General features: G+C 48.5%; 1 protein-coding gene across 6 annotated transcripts in view; it reads left to right on the forward strand.

Moving 5' to 3' along the window:
• The window catches only part of PLEKHA7 (pleckstrin homology domain containing A7), a 245,187-nt gene that overhangs the window by 10,452 nt on the left and 214,330 nt on the right, over positions 1-20,405 (forward strand). The window lies entirely within an intron of this gene.

Consider the following 20,405-nt stretch of genomic DNA (forward strand, 5'->3'; position numbering starts at 1 on the left):
ATTCATTGACAGACTAAAATTGAGACTTTACCCTCAATTTAATTTATTATGTAATCCTTTCTTATATCTTCCTTTCAAATCAGTACTTTGGCCAGATGCATCATGTTTATTGCTTTGTGTTCTAAATAGAAATGTGTACCGGCAGAGGAATGCCAGTTCCCCCTGTTAAGTCTTAGGTGACAGAGGAGTGCGGGGAGACTCCTTGTTGGCTTTTCAGCCTCTCTGGGGCCTACATCTCCAAGCAGGATGTACAGGAGGACTTAAGGAAAGCATCAACAGTTGTGGTAACCTTGGATTGTCTTTTGCTTGTACTGAGTTGTGAGTTGTGCTGGATCACTTCTCTCTCTCATCCAGCCCTCTTCAGGATACTGGCCTGGGCAGCAGGGTTGGTTTTTGTTGAAGCCCAAAGCACAACTAGGCAACTTCATCATGCATAAAAATTGTATGAAAAGGGCTTTTGATGCGGGTGACAGCACGTGTAAAGAGACAGTAGCCAAGTGTGTGGACTTTGGAGTCAGACTACCTAGACTCTAATTCACCTCCACCACGTACAGCTCCCTGACCTTGGCAGGTTACCTGCTCTCTTTAAGCCTCACTTCCTCACCAGTAAAATGGGGTTAAATGTGAGGATTATGTGAGTTAATTGTGGATGGAAAGGGTTTAGCAAGTAGTAGTGCCACATTTACTGGCACATTGTAAATGCCCAATAAATGTGAGCTCCTCTTCTGTACTTCCACACAGCTATGGGGCAGGGTGAAGACATGACTTCTGAGTCCTAATTGCATTCAGTGGCTGCAAAAGTCTGGTGCCCTTGAACTAGGATTGCCGGGGTCAGGGGCATGCAAACTGTAGAACTCAACTCAGAAATTGGTTTGGACCAATAAAAACTGCACAATCTTGGGCCAGGTGTGGTGGCTCACGCCTGTAATCCCAGCACTTTGGGATGCCAAAGTGGGCGGATCACCTGAGGTCAGGAGTTCGAGACCAGCCTGACCAACATGGAGAAACACCATCTCTACTAAAAATATCAAAATTAGCCAGGCATTATGGCGCATGCCTGTAATCCCAGTTGCTCAGGAGACTGAGGCAGGAGAATCGCTTGAACGCGGGAGGTGGAGGTTGCAGAGAGCCGAAATCGCGCCATTGCACTCCAGCCTAGGCAACAAGAGCGAAACTCCATCACAAAAAAAAAAAAAAAAAAAAAAGCACAACTATTCTGGTACTTAAAGGATGTCCTTATTCTTGGAAATACACACTGAGGTTATTTGCTCTTAAGTAGTTAAGTGGTGTGGGGGAAAATTGTGTTGGGGGGAAGGAGGAGATGACAGAGCAAATGGGGCAAAATATTAACAGTGGGTGAGTCTGAGTTAGGGGTGGCCCCTGGTTTACCTCTTTCCTGGGCAGTTAGAAGTCTGCACAGATGTCTGCTTCTTAATCTGTGCAGCCACCTGGTTATCGGCTCTGACCACTAAAGGACAAATGCATTGTCTGGCACGTCTCAGGTCACAGGTGTCAACAATAATAATCTTTGTGGTGCTTTCTAGTTGAAAAATGCATTTGTTGTAGAGGCAGATATTTTGATTGTCCTCATTTTACAGATCAGGCATTTGAGGCTGATAGGGGCAGGGAGTGGTGGTTAATAGATCTTCCCAAGGCCCCAGCATCACTGAAGGGTTTGAGACTTGAACCCAAGTCCTCTTGGCTCCAAATTCTATGCAGTTTCTACGTGGTACATGGTGCCCTGTGGCTCTCATCATCACTCTTTCTGTTCCTTTTTTTTTTTTTTCTTTAAGTGTTGAGGTTTTGTTCTTTTGCCCAGGCTGGGGTGCAGTGGTACCATCTCAGCTCACTGTAACTTCAAACTCCTGGGCTCAAGCAATCCCCCCGCCTCAGCCTTCTGAGTAGCTGGGACTACAGGCGTGCACTGCCATGCCCGGCTAACTCCCTCTCTACTGATTCCTCCCTCTAGGGTTATCCCTCAAAAGCAGTTCTCTGCCTGCACCTTCCCTGATGACTGTAAGGCAGAAGCCACCTTGGGCCTCCCTCAGAAAGACAGGGTAGAAGAGTGATGGGTGGTGGATAGTCCCCACATAGAACTGTGAGCCAGTCCCTGGTATTCTGGGGAGTGGACCTCCTCAAGCTGGAGAGGCACCCTCTCCTGCCACAGATGTCAGCTGACCTTAGCTTAGGGGCTGATGAGCTTCTTAAGCCTGCTTAGAGCCAGGCTGTCTCTTTCAGGTCCTGCCAGAAGAGCATTTCCAACATCACAGCCAATTTTCTCAGGGTTTCTCAGGGGCTTTTTTGCCAAGACAGAGCCTCGCCCTCTTGAGGTCTCACAGCTTGGAGTTAGTGTGCAGTCTCTTCCTGGGGCTGCTGGCTACCTCTTGTGACTTCCTACATCACACTCTATGGTGCAGGGAAGGGGAGCAGCATGCTTGGGGGATGGAGGGGCCAGAGATCCCATTCCAGCCCTATACCAAGGCCGCTGGCTGCACAGCCTCCTGTGTTCTCTCCCGATGGGTGAGGCGGGAGATGAGCTTGTCCTCTTCTTGGAAGAAGGGAGCCAGAGCAATGGTTTAGGTTTATTCAATCACCTTTGCAACAATCGTATCTTCTCCACTTGCAAATTGAGCTGTCTGTACCTGTCCACAGATGGAATGAATTGGCCATCTTGAGGGGTGGTGGGCAGCTTATTGGAGGAGCAGTTTAATTGGAGGCTGGATGGCTTTTGATCAAGGAATTATCTGTTCAGTCACCAGACTCCAATTAAGCAGCTACTCTATGCCAGACACTGGGTGCTGCGGAGAGAAATGAAGCTCACTGTTTCTGCCCTCCAGCAGTGCTCAGTCCAAGACAGGAGAGGAATGCTGGACAGTTCCAATATGGGTGCCTGGGGCTGGGGAGCTTCAGAGGGTGACCAAGGAAGGCCAGGCAGCCATGGAGCAGAGCAGTGAGCAGCCCAAGGCAGGAGAGGCCAATGCAGAAAATGTGAAGGAGCTGGGGATTAGGGGTAAGGGCCATGGTACCTGTGTGCCTGTTCAGGTCTCAGAGAGGTTAGTGCTGAGTTGAGGAGTAGGGACAGACCTTAGATAAAATCCTTCACTAGTAGCTTGGCTTCAGGAGTGTGGTATATGGGAGCTATGCCCTAGGGGGCTCCCTGAATTCCTTTGTCTATATAGAGTGGTGTTTACAAAACATGGATTTTGGGATCAGAGTGCCTGGGTTGAAATCCTCACTCTGCTTTTAGCTTTGGCAGGTCACTTGAACCTCTCTGTGTCTTTAGATGTTTCTTTATGTGTAAGATGGGGACAATGACTGTACCTATCAACTTAGAACAGTATCTGGCAAATTGTACATGCTATGTAGGAATTAGCCATTATCACTACTACTCCTATAAAGGAAGCCCCTTCCTAAGGTGAAATGTGGCCTGGTTGGCAGAGGAGCTGTGGTTGGTTCTCTTTGGGGAGATCTCCTAAGGTCGGGCTAGCCAGAGGGAGAAAGAATTGTGCTTTCTTGTTGAGACTTGTCTTTAAAAGGAAGCTGGGCAGTAAATGGTTGGTGCCAAATATCAAAAAAACTATTTCTCATCTCAGAAGCCCTGTGTGGCTGTGTCCAACCAGAGAGAAGATGAACAGGTTTCTTGAGGAGTGTCATGGCTCATGCCTGTAATCCCAGCAGTTTGGGAGGCTGAGGCAGGTGGATCACTTGAGGTCAAGAGTTCAAGACCAGCCTGGCCAATATGGTGAAACCTCATCTCTACTAAAAATACAAAAACAAAAAAAATTAGTTGGGTATGGTGATGCATGCCTGTTAATTCCAGCCACTCGGGAGGCTGAGGCACGAGAATTGCATGAACCTGGGAGGCAGAGGTTACAGTGAGCCGAGATTCCACCACTGCACTTCAGTCTGGGTGACAGAGTGAGACTCTGTCTCAAAAAAACAAAAACAAAAACAGATTTCTTGTACTTACCATTGATTGACACATTTGATTTACACTCCCTGTCCATATCCCCCCTCCAGTGGAGAGGGTTCCCACATGTGAGTATTAGGGTTTGCATCTGGTTCTTTTGTGGGGAGGCAATTACCCTGGTGTCTGTATTAGAGGATTGGTAAGGGGCAGTGAGGGTAGAAATGAATTAGGGGTGGGGCTGGGAGTCAGCATTTATCACAAGCTCCACAGGTGGTTCTTATGGACACTGAAAGTAGAAGCATCTCTGAGCTTCAGCTTCTCTGTCTCTAGAATAATGATACTATTTTTCTCTCTAGTGTTATTTAAGAATGAAATGCGATAGCCTGTCTGAAGCTCCTACCATGCTATTCAGCACATGATAGGTGCTCAGGCATTGTGAGTCTCTTTCCTTGTAGAAGAACATCTGTCTAAAGTCATTGGGTTAAGCTGTACAAAAGGCCTTGAGAGAGTATCAGTGGGTTACAGCTGTCTGAATGTACACCCCGTTACCCAGGATGGAGCCTGGGAAGCCAGGCTCCTGGGGAGCCTCTGGTTTTCTCAGTGTGGGTTGGGAACGTGCTGCCTTCAACTCTGCTGAGATGATGCTGTCAGTCCCAGTGGGAAGTGGTGGGCTGAGCTTGTGAGTGACCACTGAATGAGGCCTATGTCTGCCTGGGGGTAGGTGTGCAGCTCCACATCTTGGAACCCCATGACCACTTAGAGATCCTGCAGTCAGAGGAGGGCCTGGGGTGACAGGTTGTTCTGAGTGATTGACATTGATACCCAGAGAAGGCAAGCAGAAGGCAATTAAGCTGAGAAGTGGGAAGGCTTCCTCTGTGTGGGAGAATACATGTGTCCCGGCAGACAGTGGCAGTGATGAGCAAGTCATAGAGATGTCTGACATTGCAGTTGTCCCTGAGCTGGTCCTGGGCGAATGGGGCAGGGCCAGGATTGTGACTCAGTTGCCAAGAAGAGCTTCCCAGCTCCCTGGGGACAGCTCCTCAGGCACAGAGACAGTGCTCAGCCAAATAGGTGTGTGTTGGTTGATTTGACATTTGCCATTACCCTCCTGAAATTGCAGATATACGAGGATAGAGGGCTGGTTGGAGTTGAGAGTGAGTGGGGGATTGTATGGTGAGGCTTGGAGGAGGGGGATAAGTCAGTGGTCAGAGTGCCAGGGAAGAGAAATGATTTCCTACCCACCAAAGAAAGTGTTTGGCAAGATTTTTTTTTTCAACACATTTTGACCTGGGGATTTAAAAAAATATGGTTGAATGCTGTGAAGCTAAATATCTATAATAACTGTACCCCTTAATGCATTTCTAGATGCAATTGGTGGTACTTGAAATTATATCCACTTATGGAGATTTTGAATAATTTTTTTTTTAGCTTTGGTGTGTAGGTGGGAGCTGAAGAGAGCTCAGTCGGTTTTTGCTTCAACTTTTTCCAACCCTTCTCACCTGAAAATGCGTAGACGTGTTTGTGTGTTTGGCACCGGATGGTTTTGAAAATTCAGAGGGGATATTAATTCTTTTGGGGAAAGGAAAGTAATTGGCTTCCTGTTCTGTGAATACACAGATATTTAAATTAGAACCCAAAGTACACTCTTTATTCCAAAAGCTGCATGTGTCTGAGGAGCCTAGTGACATACGATGTAAGAATTGTGGGGTAATCTTGTAAGAATTGTGGGGTAATCTTGCCAGGCCTTTCCAGGTTGCTCCTTGGGGAGGGAGGTCTTGGTTGGTGCTGATTGCCTCCTTGAATCAGTGGAAAGGTTTGAGAGTTTGTTTGTTTGTTTTTTTCCTGAAGGTTCGTGTTGGGTTTTGCTCAGTTCAAGGGTGCTAGTGAGCTGAGGGGTGGGGCTGTGAGGCTCTCACACTGAGAAGCCAATTGCTTCTACTTATTTGTTTATTTTACAAATGTTTATCTGGTACTGACACTGTTCACACGTACGCTATTCTAAGGGCTTCACAGACACAGGCTCCTTTAATCCTCATGCCAACCTTGTAAGGTAGGTACGGTTATCATCCTCATTTTACAGATAGGGAAACTGAGGCTCAGGGAGGTCAAGTCCAGTAATTGGATGCACAGGTGTAAGGCGGCAGAGCTGGGGTTACCCAGCGCTCCCCGTTTGGGGTTCTCATAGTCTCTCTCTGTCCAGCTTGGCCTGTCTCCACCATGTTCCATGACAGGCTGTGCCGTGGAGACTGCTCCAGTTTATTTCAGGAAGACACTGAAGCTTCGCACAGGTCAGAGTCCATGGGCATGGTGAGGGAAGAGAGGGTGTAGCCAGGGCTGTTAGTCTGGGACTCACTGGAAGCAAACTGCATGCGGCCTTCTGTTGAGTCAGCTCCCCGTTTTGGGTTTAGTAGGAATTGCCACCTCTCCCCCGAGCACATGCACCTGTAGAGAAGCCCCCGGGTTTTGCAGAGAGCCCCTGAGGGAGTGTATAGGCTGTGCTGGGGCTCAGAGACCTGGAGCTCAGAGACTAGCTGAGGCAGGCTTTGGGGTCTTGCTATCTTGCCTCCTGCCCATCAAGTGCCAGGTGAGTGAAGGAAGTCCACTGTCTGGTTAGCTCCATTCTCCCTCCTGTTTCTGGGGTCTGAGAGAGGAAACAGATTGTCGGTCTTTGTTTTGGACTTGACTCCCTCTAGAGATGGAATCCCCACCCCAGCCCGACTCAGACAAAGTTAAGAGAATATTGGGAAAATGGGCTCTTCTTCACAGTGGAAGGGTTTGGCATTTTGAGACTCAGCATGAAAACCTCACTCTAGTGCTTTCCTGAAGACTCTGGGGTCATTGCTCAGCTCCTTGTCCATGGACATTTCTGATGGGAGGAGGAGGAGGTAGACTATGGGGTGGAGCAGAGAGAAGATTGGAGGCTTTTCTCTCTGAAGTCCCTATAGGCACCTCAGGGGTATTGTTAGGGGGGTGGTGATGGGAGCAGTGGTGACCTGGGGTGGATACAGAAATGACCTTGGCCCAGAAGCACAGCCTTGGGGCAGGGATCTCCACTCAGTCCTGCTGTGTCCACAAATCAGTCCATGCTGTGTGAGGCAGAAAAAGGGCTTGCTTGGGCTTGGTAGCTCCAGGCTGGGACCTGGCTGAACTTGAAGCTGATATCCACAGGGTAGAGAACCACTCTGAGATTCAACTTTTTTTTTTGTTTGTTTTTGAGACGGAGTCTTGCTCTGTCACCCAGGCTGGAGTGCAGTGGCACGATCTTGGCTCACTGCAAGCTCTGCCTCCCAGGTTCACGCCATTCTCCTCCCTCAGCCTCCCGAGTAGCTGGGACCACAGGCGACCACCACCATGCCCGGCTAATTTTTTGTATTTTTAGTAGAGACGGGGTTTCACCGTGTTAGCCAGGATGGTCTTGATCTCCTGACCTCATGATCCGCCCACCTCGGCCTCCCAAAGTGCTGGGATTACAGGCATGATCCACCGCGCCCAGCCTCTGAGATTCAGCTTTTAAGTTATATGAAGCATTCTGCAGCACAGGAGACTCAGTCCTGGCTGAGGACTGTAAGCTGTTGACTTCCTTCCTGCAGGTTATAAGCATTTCCCGGCTCTCCCATCCCTGTATACCTGAAACCTTTCTGGAACTGGGTGTGACCTCAGGCCTGTATTCCCAAGGCTGTCAGGGCCTGCGTTATAGGTCTTTTCCACTGAAAAGTCCTGCCTGCCTGCTGTGTGGTTCTCAGGTGGGATAGGTGGAGGGACCACCTCCCTGAGAGTCTACTGTCTCCATGTTGAGGGCCTTTGACCAGACTTGGCCTCCCTCACAGTTCAGCTGTTCTCACTCCTGACTTGAAATAGGGCAGCTATGGGGTCATGGGTGAGCACGCAGGCTTGGAGCCAGACTTCATGGCTATGGAATTCTGGCAGGTTATGTAACCTCTGTAAAATGAGGTAAATGCTGGTATCTGCCCCTTAGGTCTTTTGCAGAGGTTAAATGAGAATAATATACATAAAGTACTTAGTCTCCAGAACATAGTGTGGTTCAACAGATTTTATAATTTATTTCCATGAACAACAGATATTTTGTCTTTTCTCTATAATGGCTATGGTGGTCCAAATGTATTTAGGTAATTTCTTGACTTATCTTCTGCAGGGACTCTGATATACACAGAGGGTACCTGTGTATACTGTCCAGTTAGCTCAGATTCTCAGTTATGGGCATTTTCTAAGGGAGGGCAATGAACATCCTGATAGGTTTAACTAAAGGTTTAAAAATGTCCAACTTTACTTGTGGTTTTTAACCACACCTGCATCCTAATTACGACCTTGGCTGTTATAGCTTATAGGTTTAGGCAATCTGGATGTAGTTGTAGCAAAGGTTATTTTTGATTCGAGCCTTGCCTTGCTTCCTCTGGGCAGAGGAAGAAAAAGCTCCAGTGATGATGGAGGACTGGAGAGGGGAGGTGAGATTCAGTTTTGCATTTTAAGTCCATTTACCTGACATCATATTTGTTATACTCTGGGGGATATCAGGGAGCCGGCAAAGCAAATGTCCACATTGCTTCAGGCGATAGCATGGTCAGGTGGCATGTGACTAACTGTCAGGATAATAGTGCAGGTGCTGCATGGAGAGTAACACTCAGGAGGGAGCAGTTCAGGGGCTGGATGAGTCTCAGAAGACTCGGTGTGTGTGCGGGGGGTCTTGTGAACTGGGATTGGGTGGGGAAGAGAGACAGTGTGGGTGTTGTAGACAGGGGACCGGCACTCATCGTTCAAGGGTCCCTTCATTTAGCAGACGTTCACTGAGCACTGGATGTGTGCCAAGCACTGGCCTGGGCACAGTAGATACCAACATGAGTGAAGCAGAGTAGAGAAAAGAGCATTGAAAGCCAGAGTGGCCCAGTGCTCAGGAGTATGGTCTGCTATGTGGTTGCCTCGGCTTGAATCCCAGCCCTGCCACTGACTAGCTTGTGGTGTGATCCTGAGCAGGTTGTGTACTCTGGAGCCTCAGTTTCCTCATCTGAAAAATGGGGATGGTAATAATTGTGGCAGGGACTAAATGAGTTAATAGGAAGTACTCAGAATAGTCTTGAATATAGAAAGTACTACTGTGTGTAGGATATTTATTGTCACTGGAATATTAGCTCCATGACAGGCATTTTGTCTGTTGTGTTCACTGCTGTAGAATACATCTTGTACATAGTAGGCACTCAGTTAATGAATCAAAGCAACACTGGTGTCGTCAAGGAGCCCAGGAGCCTGTGCTCTGGTGGGGACACAGCCATGTCAACAACCAGAGGATACTGTGCAAATGATTTGAGAAGGGAAGCATGGGGCCTGGTGGGGCACAAAGGAGGGCTGGCCAGGGGAGGCTTGGAGTTGGTGAGCCCGAACTGGATCTTGAGAAACAAGCAGGGATTTGTTGGGTGACGGAAGGGAGTCTGGATGTTTTTGGGAGAGGGATAGCACAGGCAGAACCAGGAGAGCCTGTCGTGTTCTAGGACACTGGAAGAGAGGATCCTGCAGAATGGGCCTCTAAGAGGATCCAGGGAGGGGTCCCAGCAGGGCTGTGACCAGGCCCTCTGAGGCTGTAGGGGAGGAAGGTGGAATATGTTGGTTGGTGGTCACTCAGACTCCGGCCCCCACCTATGTCCGCAGGGGTGGGGCTGGACATAGGTTGGTGCCTGTGAGAGCTTCCCTGCAGCAGGTGAGGGTTGGCCTCCAAACAAGGAGAAGGCAGGTGGCCCCCACTGCTGCCTGGCAGCACTCCTGCTGTAAAATAGAAGGGATGAAGAGAGTGGGTGGTTAGTGACCCTGGGGGACCTAGTTAAAAACTGACCCCTGGAACTGCAACTCCAGGTAGCCCTCACTTCCACTCAGACACCAGCGCCTCCTAAGGGGCATCTGCTGAGGGCCACCCTGCTTGCCACACCTCGTCCCTCCTCGCAGCTTTGCACAGCGCACAGAAGTCCTGTCACCTGGTGGCCTTGACCCTACTGACAGAGAAAGACTGGCTTCCAGGCCTGGGCGCTTGGTGCTTCTAGGGGCAGGTGTAGGGGCCATAGGGAAAGACGGTTGAATTCAAGCTGATAAAACTGATGTGTGTATCGTCCCCAGTTGAAGAGGACTTTGAGGAAACATCTACTTTATACTTAAGCTTGCGTTCCCCACAGTTTACCATAATTACTCATGGACTTAATTATGTGCCATAGATAATTATCTGATACTAACACCTTGCACCTCCTTGTTTCCTCCCCCTTCCTTAAATATACCCAGACACAGTAGGCAAGAGAGAAAATGGAGATGGCTTTCACTTTTCTCTTTGGCCTACTGCCTTATTTTCCTTTGGTCTCTCCTGATTTCTGTGAGGGCTTTGGGATTTATTTCTGTGACTGATCATTTATATACAGGGTTTGCCAAAGGTCCTTGTGCAGGGCTTTTAAACTTTAACTGAGGTTGTGGGTATGAGAGAATGTTGATGTATGCAAGCATGTCAAGTGGAACCATTTGAGACCATTGCAGCTGGGGCAGTTTTTATGGTCTGCAATCTAGTGTCAGGAGGCTGCCCAGAGACAAGAAAGGAAACAGTGTCCCTGGCTCATTTCTATACTGACTTCTATACTCACAATGACTCTGCCAGCAAGAAGAGCCACAGGAACTGAGAGAGCTGGGGTCTCTGTGAATGACCCATGGGTGCTGATTGTTTCTGGTGGAGTAGAGCCAGAGGACATGTTTAAAACTGCCAGGGACTTTTGCTGAACCTGCAGGAATTGTTTCCTGCCTGCCCCCCACTCTGCCCGCCCCCACCCAGCCCCTTCCTCAAGTCCATCCAGAGATAGTAGGAAAGAGGAAAAGTGAAGAAGGCATTCACTTTTCTCTTCGGCCTACTGCCTTATTTTCCTTTGGTATCTCCTGATTTCTCTGAGGCCTTTGGAATTGATTTCTATGGCTGATCATTTACCTGCAGGGGCTTGCATAGAAAGGGTTTCTTGGTACTGAGCCTGATAGGAATGTGGCAGGAGGGAGGATAAGAGAGCTGAGGGTCTCCCTGACGCCTTGGCTATCTCCCAGGCTGGGCAGGGGGAAAGGTGGCAGAGTTGGCAGGGTGAGGTGCTGGTATGGAAGAGGATTCAATCAGAGCATGTCAACTATCACTTAAGGGCCTGGAGGGAATTTCACAACCAGTGAGGCACTTTTCTGTGACCAACACTTTTTACACATTATTTGCTTTAATCCTCATGGTAGCCCTAAAAGGTGTTATTCCTCCCATTTTGTAGATGAGGAGACAGAGGACCAGGGAGGCTGTAACTAGGAATGGTTGTGTATTCTGATTCTGTTGGCCAGGTTAATTCTTTTTTTTTTTTTTTTTTTTTTTTGAGATGGAGTCTTGCTCTGTTGCCCAGGCTGGAGTGCAGTGGCGAGATCTCAACTCACCACAACCTCCGCCTCCTGGGTTCAAGTGATTCTCCTGCGTCTGCCTCCCATGTAGCTGGGACTATAGGTATGTGCTACCACACCTGGCTAATTTTTGTATTTTTAGTAGAGACAAGGTTTCACCACATTGGCCAGGCTGGTCTCAAACTGCTGACCTCAAGTGATCCGCCTGCCTCGGCCTCCCAAGGTGCTGGGAATAACAGGCGTGAGCCACTGCACCCAGCCCATATTGATTCATTTAAAACCTCATAAGAATCCTGCAGGTGGGATATTATGATTCTTGTTTACCCATGTAGGACTGAGACCCAGACCCAGAGACCACAGACAGGAGATAGTAGAGCCAGGGCTTGAACCCAAGCTGCCTCACCGGGCTTCCTTATGAAGGAGTTCCTCCTTCCACCCTTAAAAGCTGGGAGCAGTTTGCCTGTGAGCCACCCAATCCTTCAGTGGCGAGGGGAGTGGGGCACGTGGTGAGTCTTGCTGAGGAAGCCCCTTTCCAGTCAGATCTGAGAGCTTCCCTCACTCCCTTCCCATACAGAGTCACATAGCTTTCAGCCTGGAGCTCTGCAGAGGTGCAGCTCCCAGACCTGCATGCCCAGGCTGGGGGGTCCCTGGACCAAATTCAGTTTGTCCTTTGGCCTACCCAGTACCGGCATCTGGTAAGGCCCAGGACTACCTGGCATCAGACACATTCCCGGGGAGCTTTTAAAATCCTGTCAGCCCTGCTTTGAAATTTATCCAGAATCAGACCATTCTCATGCCCTCCACTGCCACCACCCTAGTCCACGCCACTGTCATCTGCCGCCTGGACGCCTGCAGTTCCCTCCTAATTGGTCTTTGTGCTTCTCTCCCCGTCTGCTAGTATAGCAGCTGGAGGGACTGTTTAATGGTGGAAGTTGGGTCATGGCACCTCTCAGCTCGAACCATCTGTGGGCTCCTATCTCACATACGAAGTGGACTCCAGACTCCTTCGTGGCCTATGAGGCCCACGTCATCTTGTCCCCTCCCCAACCCCATTACCTCTCTGGCCTCATTTCCTCCCATCCCTGCTGCTGTTTCTCAGACATGTGAAGCGCAGCCAGCCTAGGGCCTTTGCACTGCTGTCCCCTCTGTCTGGACTGTTTTCCTCCAGATCTTCCCTCACTTTCTCCAGGTCTCTGCTGAGATGTCATCTTCTCAGGGTGACCTTTCTTGACTCTTCTTCTCCAGCACACTCTATTCTCTCGGTGCTGCCTTCTTTTTCTTTAGAGTTCTCAGCCTGACTCAGACATGTTATATTTCAATTTGTTTTCCTCTCCCTGCTAGAATGCATCTCCATGAAGACAAGCAACCGAGCCTGTCGTGTTCAAGGCTGTACTTCTAGTGCCTAGAATGGTGGTTGGAATAAGTAGGTCCTAAAAAATAATTATTGAATTAATTTATTAAATGGTTAGTTGAGCTCTATGATTTTCCCTCTTTGGGACTCTGCCTGAGAAGCCAATCAGCTGCTGAGAGGTCCCTCCCTGCATCTGAGGGAGCCTGGGAGTCTCGGGGGCAGAGGGCTGGGCCTTGGGTACTCTGGCTGAGGGCTCCCCAAAGATTTCTCTCCAGTTTGGGAACCGCTGGCATCCTTGTTTGTCTCTGCGCTAGCTTCCAGTCACCGCTTCTGGGGCATTATCTGAAAACAGACATTTTCTATCTCATCTGCCCACAATGGCAACAATGAATTAAAATAGATTGGCTTACCAGCTAAACATTGGGGATATTCAAATGCCCATTGAGTTCTCAGAGCCATATAGGTACTGGCAGTGGCCGGAGGAGCTGTCGTCCATGCTCTTGAGGTTGGAGCTAAGCTGTGCCCAGAACAACAGGATTCACTCAATGCTCTGGGATGTGATAGACCAGAAGGAGAGAAGCTGATGTTGAGTGAATCCTTCCTGTGTGTAGTACACAGCCACAGTGCTTAGGTAGTACGAGTATTTGGCAATGCCCAGGACTACCTGGCATCAGGCACATTTCCAGGGAACTTTTAAAATCCCCTCAGCTCTGCTTTGAAATTTAAAGTGTTACAACCTTGAGGTTGATAATGGTGTGCCCATTTGATGGGATGGGGAAATTAAGGCTCTGAATTGATGGGAACAAGGCTTTTATGGACCCCACAGCCTTAGGAGTAACTGAGAACAGCTCTAAGGAAGAACTCATAAGCAGGCCATGAAGGACTGGTGGTATTCCTGTCACTGAAACAGTGCAGCATCAAGTGTAGCACAGATGGTGAGGTACGAGTGCTCTATAAGGTGGAGCCCGGATGGTTTTGAGATGGCCCATTGTGTGTCTTCCTTTTTCATATTACTGATTACCTGGGAACAGGGAGAAGATTTTTTTTTGTTTTTGTTTTTTGTTTGTTTGTTTTTTGCGACAGGGTCTTGCTCTGTTGCCCAGGCTGGAATGCAGTGGTGTGATCTCGGCTCACTGCAAGAGAGGATGTTTCATTTATTTATTATTTATTTATTTTCATTTTTATTTTTTTGAGAGAATGTTTTAAATGAAGCCCCAGAGAGCTGAGGAACTCTGGAGAAACCCTGGCATCAACTCTCCTCCACACAGGACCTGTGCCTTCTTGGTGTCACCAGGGACCATCCCAGCCAATGCTCATCTGAGTACATACAGCTTAGCCTCTAGTCTCCAGGAGCAGTGGAGAGTAAACCTCTTTAGTCTTGGAGGTTTTGTGGATGGGGAAGACAGAACATTGCTATGTCCTGGTTTGGGGGATGGTGCTGGCATGCTTCGGCCCTTCAAGCCATTATGAAATAAATGCTTCTTGCTACTCAGCCCATGTAGTGGGATTAGAGCTGTGTGTAGTACACAGCCACAAAGCTTATGTGGGCATTGGGAGGGCAAAAGAGGCACCTGTCTTCTTGTAGCCAGTGTAATTGACTTGTTCATATAATCACTTGTTCATCAGCTTTTATTAGCTCCTACTCTGTGCCAGGTGGCACCATGTCAGATCCCGGGGCCACAAAAACAAGGACATCTTCAGGGAGTTCACAGTCCAGTGTGGGGAGATGGATAAACCAAAGATGACATGTAGCGTAGTGGGGACTGTGTGACGTGAAAGCAGTAGAGTTGTGGTGTGGAACTTACGGTCACAAAGCTTTAGGGTGGCAGGCTTGAGTTTGAATGTCATCCCAACCCAGCCACTTACCAGCTTTGACTTTGGGGAAGTTCTTGGTCTGTGTTATGTAGTTATATACCTTGCTCATTTATTCCTCAAATCCATCTAGTGAGCTAAAAATTTTCTCCATTTTGTAGCTCATTTCGTAGCTGAGGAAATTGAAACTTGGAGAGAGTGAGTAATTTGTCTATGGTCTCTCAGTAAATAAGTGAGAGGACCAGGATTCTAGTCCAGGTCTGATCCAGAGTTCCTGCTCTTCCCACTCTAACAAGGTAAAGAGAATGAGTTTTGTCCTTGCTCCCACATGGCCAGGGCCCTCTGAGAAATTAGCTCTGGGACAAAGGGGTTTTGGTTTTGGTTTTAAGCTGCATTAATGGAAGTTTCATCCCCAGAACACAGGAGGTGATGGTGCTGCTCTGCTCTGGGGAGATCACAGATAGAGCACTGGGGCCCATTCATGGGTCACCTTTTTGAGGAAGATGTGGCTATTTGAGGTCCTTCTGAAGGGTTGACTGTGATGGACACTGGAAACCTTGTCTCCCAAGCAACAGCTGAATGAACTGGGGGTATTTTACATGGAAAAGAGGAGACCCACAGGGACATGAGGGCTGGCTGCAGATATCTGAAGGGCTGCTGCATAGAAGAGTCTCATCCTCTGTGAAAGCTGCAGGGAGAAAGGTTTTGGCCCCAGGTTTACAATGATACCTTCTGAAATATTTGGGATGTAGTGAGTTCACTATCATCAGAGGTAATCAAACATGGGATGGGCCGGGTGCGGTGGCTCACGCCCGTAATCCCAGCACCTTGGGAGGCTGAGGCGGGTGAATCACCTGAGGTCAGGAGTTTGAGACCAGCCTGGCCAACATGGTGAAACCTTGCCTCTACTAAAAATACAAAAAGTTAGCTGGGCGTGGTGGTGGGTGCCTGTAATTCCAGCTACTTGAGAGGCTGAGGCAGGTGAATCGCTTGAACCTGGGAGGCAGAGGTTGCAGTGAGCTGAGATCACGCCATTGCACTCCAGCCTAGGCAACAAGAGTGAAACTCTGTCTCAAAGAAAGGAAGAAAGAAGGAAGGAAAGAAGGAAGGAAGGAAGGCAGGAAGGCAGTGGAGAGTATGGAGTAAATGCCCTCTGCCATTCCTCTGCCCAGAGTTCCTGACTGTCCCTTGGCTGCTCTGGATGTGGCTCCCAGGGCAGTCCTAAGAAGAGATTTAGATTGCATCTCTCTCCAAGCCCAGATCTCCTCAACAGGCTCAGCTTTGCATGTTCCCTCAGGTATGGTGGGAGGAACACAAAGTTAGAACCAGAATTAGGAGACCTGGGTTTGGATCCTGGCTTAGCCCCTTACAGCTGCCTGACCTTGGGTAAGACATTTGCCTTCTCTGTGAAAGGGGATCACATCAGTCCCTCCCCTTCAGGTGAGGTAGTGAGTGGGAAAGCACTTGGTTAAGGAGAGAGGGTACAGACACTGGTTATTAACAGGCACAGTCAACTTCAGGGAGCCTGGCCTTCCACACACTGTCTGAGAAAACTTCACCCAGTGGTGACCCAGGACCTGTTCCATGCCAGGTATTTTAGAGAATGAAATAGGTTTTGGCCCTAGGTTTGTCCAGAGCTCTCTGAAATATGTTATCAAATGAGTTTTCTGACAGTAGCAATGAGTAAAAGAATCCCCTGCCCTCAAGGCTAGTTGAGTGTAGGAGGCAGAAAGAGTTTGGGACAGGTGTTGAGAAAGGAGGGATCCAGGAAGCTGTCATGGGGAAAGTGCCATTTGAGTTGGGCCTAGACAGAGGCTTCATTATGCAGGAAAAGGAGCAGGCAAAGGTTACAGCAGAAGCAAAGAAGCAACTTGTTTAAAGGGGTGGGGTAAGGAGTTCCTGGGAGGCTGTTTTACATTCCCTTCATTTCTCAAATGAATATGAGGTCCAGAGATGGGAAGCGGGTTTCCTAGCAGGGATAGGGTGAGCAGAGGTTAGAACCAATGCCCAGCACCTCACCTGGGGCTGTTTTCACCACGCCTCAAGGGTGCGTCTCTACTCAGAAGCCATTTTTCCTGTTTCTGCCTCCTGCCAGGCTGTTCTATCCTAAGGAGGAAAAGGAGGGAGCAAAAGTTGTATTTACCAAAGGAGCTGGTTGGGCAGGTCTCCTTTCCGAGGTCAAAGTCAAGGCCAAGGTTGGCCTAACTGGCTTCTGGGGGGCGGAGCCAGGCCTTGGCTGGCCACCAGGTCAGTGGGGGACGGAGGGGGTGGGAGGTCGAGGAGCCTTTTGGTTGGGAGTGATCACTGGTGGGAACTGAGGTTCTTCCAAGGCATTGCCCCTGTGAACAGTGGGCTGAAAAGATTACAGCCCACACATTCTTTCTCAGGAGATTAGGGCCATGGGAGATTATGGAATACACATGAGGCTGTAGGAGGCCTGCAAATTTCCCATTTGGGGCAATTAATTTGATGGATTGTAAAACAGCTCACTGCTTCCTCTCCCCCTTCCCTGGGCTGGGTTGGGCTGGGCAGTAAGACTGGCTGGAGAATGTGCCCAGAAATGCCCTCGCCGGTGTTCTGCAGTACCTGCTTGGACCACCTTGTTAAAACCTTCTCTGGGCAGGGGCTCAGCCTGCCCCTTTCCTGCCTCCCTTGCTGGTACAAGGAAGCTCATATAGTAGGTGCCACATAAAGCTATGCAGAGCTGATACTTATCTGATTGGGGCCTTTCCAGGATGCTGGTAGAGGTGGGGCTCGTGGTGGAAGCTCTGGTTTATAGATGGGGAAGCTGAGCCCCAGCGGTGAAGTCACCTGCCCAAGGTTACTCAGGTTGTTGGTGACAGCTGGGACTCCAGCCAGGTTTCTCTACTCCTGGGCCAGGGCATCTTCTCCCCACTTGTGTGCTCAAAGTGAAAGTGAAATAAATAGTGAGCAATTTTTCTGGTTTCTCTCCCCTGACTTCCTCCTTGCCTCCAGCCAGTTAGTAGGGTCCCCACTTTGGTGACTGTGCGCAAGGTGTGACATGGTTCTGCTGGCATCTCCCCAGCAGCTTTGCAGCATTCCTAGGAGGGCTCTGGTGGGGCTGCACTTTTCTTATGTACTCAAAATGTGTTTGGGCTCATTCGATGCCTCCCTTCTCCATGGGGTCTTGCACCTGTGATTTGTAACAGATTCTTGTGATTAGTCCTTTCTCCGGTGCCTCCTAAAGACCCCACTGTCACCAACTCATATCTGCAGCGGTGCAGATGGTTCTGACTGGTTTTCCTGCCTCCATCCTGTTCTCCATACAGGGGCCCAAATACCTCATCCTGATATGCCTCCTGATGAGGTCCTTCAGAGGTGTCCTGACTTGGGCTTCTCTTCCTGTGTCTGTGTCCTGTTAAAGCACACCGTTCCCCTCTGGCCTGAACACACTCCACAACATCATAAGCTGTAGCACTCTCTTGCTTCATTGTCTTTGCTTTTGCAGGAATGCCCCCTTCCATCCAGGTAATTCCTATGCATCCTTTAAGACTCAGGCATTACCTGGGGAGCCATCCATGGCCACCCGCCATCAAGGGTTTGTGATATCCCTCCGTTTGTGCTTTCATTCATTTAGTTAGCAGTGCTTTCATTCATTTGTTATGTACTGAGAAGCTTTTCTGAGCCTGACAGTGTTGTACTGAGGAGTACAGCAGTGAACAAAAGGAGGGTGCCTGTTGGCATGGAGCTTGCATGCTAGCATCCTCTCTTGCCACATATCACCTCAGTCTGTGTAATGTCTCTCTGTCTCTCCCTCATTAGCCTGTGAATTATCTTCATGTTTGATTCATTCATGTATCTGTCCCCAGCACTCAGCACAGTATCAAGTAACAAGCACAGTGTTTCTTCAAGCAAGAAAACTTAAAATGTTAATGCTGAATGAACGGATGGATAAGCGGTTCTGCCTTCCCTGCCCCTCTTTAGCTGTCTAGCTGTTGTGTGTGGCTGTCCCCACCCCTACCCCAAGAGCTCTCTTGCCCTTTGCACTCTTGGCACTGCATTTGCTGCTCACGTGACTGTCCTGCATCATGTTACACCTTTTTGTGTCTACATCTCTCTCACATTGTTGTAAATTTCTTCAAGGCAGGGTCCATTCTAGTTCAATTTTGTGTACCTGGAATTTCTATACTTGACATTAGCCAAAAGGTTGAGAAGCAAGTGTACTTGGAATTTCTGTATGTCCTTACATTCAGTAAAATGAACAGCAATTCACAAAGCAATGTGTAAAGAAATCAAAATGTAAGGACACAACTAGGTGCCTAGAAGTGGGTTGGTTTATTCACAAACGTGTGGTGGGCACCTGCATGCCAACCCTGCGCCAGGTGCTGGGCATTCTTAGGTGAATGAGGCAGAGGCATCTGCCTCAAGGGCTTCTCAAGGCTTCCTTCCTTGAGGAAGAAGAACACGCAGACAGGGTGAGGAGGTGCCCAGCCTGCTGGCACCCAAGACACTGATGGTATAGGATATCCGGATCCTTCCTTTTGACAAAAGAAGATGCCATCACAGAGTTAAGGGGGCTGTCAGGCCTCAATTTTAATCCCATTTCTGTTGCTTGCCAGCTGTGTGACCTTGGACAAGTGAGTCAACTTTTCTGAGCTTCAGTTTCCACATCTATAGTCAGTAGCTAGTAAGAACACCTACCTTGTAGTATCATTCATTCCTTTATTGAATGAATATTTATTGAGTGCCTACTTGGAGCCAGGCATTGTTCTAAATGCTGGGATGGGATAGTGAACAAAATCAATAAAGGTCTCTGCCCTCATGGAGCTTACGTATTAGCAGGAGAGAAAGAGAGCAAACGAAATGGTTAAAATATATAGTATCAGAGGATGGTAAGTGCTATGGAGAAGAATCAGCAGGAAAAGGGGACAGGAGGCCTGGGTGTGAGAGTGGAATGGTCAGAAGAGGCCTCTTTGTGGAGATGACATTTGGGTAGAGATCTGATCAAGCCATGTAGGGGCAGGACACTCCGTGATGAGGAAACAGGAAGGAGGCCAGAGTGGATGGAGCTCAGGGAGTAGGAGTTGAGACTGGAGAGGTACAGGTCCTTGACTTGAGCTTTCCCCCTGAGTCAGCAGAGAATTCACTGGACAGCTTTGAACAATGGAAGGCTTTGAACGGAGGAGTGGCATGATCTGACTTTTGCTTTAGAATAAGGATAATTATTCTAAATATTTATTCTAAATATTCTAATTATTCTAAATATTCTAATTATTCTAAATATTTATTCTAAGTATTCTAATTATTCTAAATACTTATTCTAAATATTTTATTTAGGATAATATTCTAAAATATCCTTATTCTGAAGAAAAGTCAGATCATGCCATTCCTCTGTTAAATTATGGTTGTTGTATGTAGAATAGACTGATTAAAGATAATGTAGGTAGCATGTTTAACACAGTACCTGGTATGAAATAAGCCCGCATTAAATGGTAGTTTTGTTCTTCATAATAATATTATTATTTTTAAATTCTTTTTATTTTTTATTATTTTTTGAGATAGGGTCTCACTCTGTTGCCCAGGCTGGAGTACAGTGGTGCGATCATGGCTCACTGCAGCCTCGACCTCCTGGGCTCAAGTGACCCTCTCACCTAAGCCTCCGGAGTAGCTGGGGCCACAGGTGTATGCCACCATGCCTGGCTAATTGTTATTTTTTTTTATAGGGACGGGGTCTTGCCATGTTGCCCAAGCTGGGGTAATATTAAAGATGGACCTGGGTGCTTGCTAGTCTTGGCCTGGGCCCTCATTCCACCTACCTTCTGCTCTTTTGGGAGCTACGGCATCCAGGGCGCCTTCTCCCTGAGGAGGACAGTGATGAGTATTGGACTTGGGAATGAGCAGGGAGAAGGTAACTGATTCTTTGGCTGTTCCTGCCTGGATCTTCTGTTCAGTAGTCATGGTGAGGCATGGTGG

The sequence above is a fragment of the Pongo abelii genome, chromosome 9 (genome assembly GCF_028885655.2).
Source record: "Pongo abelii isolate AG06213 chromosome 9, NHGRI_mPonAbe1-v2.0_pri, whole genome shotgun sequence".
NCBI classification, from domain to species: Eukaryota; Metazoa; Chordata; class Mammalia; order Primates; family Hominidae; genus Pongo; species Pongo abelii.